The sequence below is a fragment of the Arachis stenosperma genome, chromosome 9 (assembly GCF_014773155.1).
Source record: "Arachis stenosperma cultivar V10309 chromosome 9, arast.V10309.gnm1.PFL2, whole genome shotgun sequence".
In the NCBI taxonomy this organism is placed as follows: domain Eukaryota; kingdom Viridiplantae; phylum Streptophyta; class Magnoliopsida; order Fabales; family Fabaceae; genus Arachis; species Arachis stenosperma.
Genome location: NC_080385.1, coordinates 68,825,616 through 68,828,956, shown reverse-complemented (window position 1 = coordinate 68,828,956; position 3,341 = coordinate 68,825,616). Strand labels below are relative to the sequence as shown.

General features: G+C 33.3%; 1 non-coding gene across 1 annotated transcript; it reads right to left on the bottom strand.

Annotated features, from left to right (window-relative positions):
- Window positions 1–2,092: 2,092 nt before the first annotated feature.
- On the bottom strand, window positions 2,093–2,196 carry LOC130952873 (small nucleolar RNA R71). Its single transcript, XR_009075049.1, has one exon. It is a non-coding gene; the product is annotated as a small nucleolar RNA R71 (small nucleolar RNA).
- Between the last annotated feature and the right edge of the window lie 1,145 nt (window positions 2,197–3,341).

The window sequence follows — 3,341 nt, the reverse complement described above, 5'->3', positions numbered from 1 at the left end:
CAAAGAGACCAACTTTAAGGTGATCACAATTTCGTCAACCAAGTTTTTGGCGCCGTTGCCGGGGATTGTTCGAGTATGGACAACTGACGGTTCATCTTGTCGCTCAGATTAGGTAATTTTCTTTTCAAAAATCTTTTTCAAAATTTTTCTTTCATATTTCGTTTTACTAAACTTTATTTTCGAAAAAATTAATAAAAATCCAAAAAATTAGAAAATCATAAAAATAAAAAATATTTTGTGTTTCTTGTTTGAGTCTTGAGTTTGGTGTCAATTGCATGCTTTAAAAATTTTTCTTGCATTTTTCGAAAATTCCATGCATTCATAGTGTTCTTCATGATCTTCAAGTTGTTCTTGATAAGTCCTCTTGTTTGATCTTGATGTTTTCTTGTTTTGTGTTGTTTGTGTTTTTCATATGCATTTTTTCGTTTGTTAGAGTTCATGCATTAGAGATTTCTAAGTTTGGTGTCTTGCATGTTTTCTTTGCATCAAAAATTTTTCAAAATTATGTTCTTGATGTTCATCATGATCTTCAAAGTGTTCTTGGTGTTCATCTTGACATTCATAGCATTCTTGCATGCATTCATTGTTTTGATCTAAAACTTTCATGCATTGAGTATTTTTGTTGTTTTTCTCTCTCGTAATTAAAAATTCAAAAATCAAAAAAATATCTTTTCCTTGTTTCCCTCCAAATTTTCGAAATTTTGGGTTGACTTGGTCAAAAATTTTTAAAATTAGTTGTTTCTTTAAAAGCAAAGTCAAATTTTCAAAAATTTAAAAATCTTATCTTTTCAAAATCTTTTTCAAAAATCATATCTTTTCCAATTTTTCCTCTTTTTCGAAAATTTCAAAAATCTTTTTCAAAATATTTTCAAAATCTTTTTCTTATCTTTATATCAAATTTTCAAAAATTAGCTAACAATTAATGTGATTGATTCAAAAATTTAAAGTTTGTTACTTTCTTGTTAAGAAAGGTTCAATCTTTAAGTTCTAGAATCTTATCTTGTAGTTTCTTGTTAGTAATTAATTTCAATTTAAAAATTAAATCTTTTTCAAACATATCTTATCTTATTTTTTTATCTTATCTTTTTCAAAATTTTATCTTTTTCAAAATTTGATTTTAAAATATCTTATCTAACTTCTTATCTTCTTATCTTTTTAAAATTTGATTTTAATATCTTTTTCAACTAACTATTTGACTTTTTGTTTGTTTCTTATGTTTTTCAAAACCACCTAACTACTTTTCCCTCTCTAATTTTCGAAAATATATCACCTCTTTTTCAAAAATTCTTTTTGTTCTAAATTTTAATTTTAATCTTATCTTATCTTTAATTTTCGAAAATTACAAACCCCTTTTTAAAATTATTTTCAAAATTCTCCCCCACTTTTCTTATTCTATTTAATTATTTAATTACTAACACTTCTCTTCATCTCTCTCCATCTAAATATCCGAATCCCTTCTTCTACATTCTTCTCCCCTTTCTTCTTCTACTAACATAAAGGAATCTCTATACTGTGACATAGAGGATTCCTCTTCTTTTCTTGTTTTCTTCTCTTTCATATGAGTAGGAATAAGGAAAAAGGCACTCTTGTTGAAATTGATCCAGAACCTGAAAGGACTCTGAAGAGAAAATTAAGAGAAGCTAAGTTACAACAATCTAAAGGTAACCTTTCAGAAACATTAAAACAAGAGAAGGAGATGGCAGCCAAAAATAATAATAATGCAAGGAGAATGCTTGGTGACTTCACAAAGCCAACGTCCGAATTTGATGGAAGAAGCATCTCCATTCCTGCCATTGGAGCCAATAATTTTGAGCTTAAGCCTCAACTAGTTGCCTTAATGCAATAAAACTGCAAGTTTTATGGACTTCCATCTGAAGATCCTTATCAGTTTTTAACTGAGTTCTTGCAGATCTGTGAGACTGTAAAGACAAATGGAGTTGATCCTGAAGTCTACAGACTCATGCTTTTCCCTTTTGCTGTAAGAGACAAAGCTAGAATATGGTTAGATTCACAACCTAAGGATAGCCTGGACTCCTGGGATAAGCTGGTCACAGCCTTCTTGGATAAATTCTTTCCTCCTCAAAAGCTGAGCAAGCTGAGAGTGGATGTTCAAACCTTCAAACAAAAAGATGGTGAATCCCTCTATGAAGCTTGGGAAAGATACAAGCAGCTGACCAAAAGATGTCCATCTTACTTGTTTTCAGAATGGATCATATTAGATATATTATATTATGGCCTATCTGAATTTTCGAAAATATCATTGGACCATTCTGCAGGTGGATCTATTCACCTAAAGAAAACACCTACAGAAGCTCAAGAACTCATTGACATGGTTGCAAATAACTAATTCATGTACACTTCTGAGAGGAATTCCGTGAATAATGGGATACCTCAGAAGAAAGGAGTTCTTGAAATTGATGCTCTGAATGCCATATTGGCTCAGAACAAAGTGTTGACTCAACAGGTCAACATGATCTCTCAAAATCTGAATGGATGGCAACATGCATCCAACAGTACTAAAGAGGCAGCTTCTGAAGAAGCTTATGATCCTGAGAACCCTGCCATGGCAGAGGTTAATTACATGGGTGAACCTTATGGAAACACCTATAATTCATCAGGGAGAAATCATCCAAATTTCTCATGGAAGGATCAACAAAAGCCTCAACAAGGCTTTAACAATGGTGGACGCAATAGGCTGAGCAATAGCAAGCCTTTTCCATCATCTTCTCAGCAACAGACAGAGAATTCTGAACAAAACACCTCGAATTTAGCCAATCTAGTCTCTGATCTGTCAAAGGCCACTTTTAGTTTCATGAGTGAAACAAGATCCTCCATCAGAAATCTGGAGGCACAAGTGGGCCAGCTGAGTAAGAAAATCATTAAAACTCCTCCCAGTATTCTCCCAAGAAATACAGAAGAGAATCCAAAAGAAGAGTGCAAGGCCATTGATATATTCAACATGGCTGAATGCACAAGGGAGGAGGAGGACGAAAATCCTAGTGAGGAAGACCTCCTGGGACGTCCCTCAAGCAAGAAGGAGTTTCCTATTAAGGATCCAAGGGAATCTGAAGTTCATATAGAGACCATAGAGATTCCATTAAATCTCCTTCTGCCATTCATGAGCTCTAAAGACTATTCTTCCTCTGAAGAGGATGAAGATGTGACTGGAGAGCAAGTTGCTCAATATTTAGGAGCTATCATGAAGCTGAATGCCAAGTTATTTGGTAATGATACTTGGGAAAGTGAACCTCCCTTACTCATTAGTGAACTGGATACCTGGATTCAGCAAATTTTACCTCAAAAGAGACAAGATCCTGGCAAGTTCTTAATACCTTGTACCA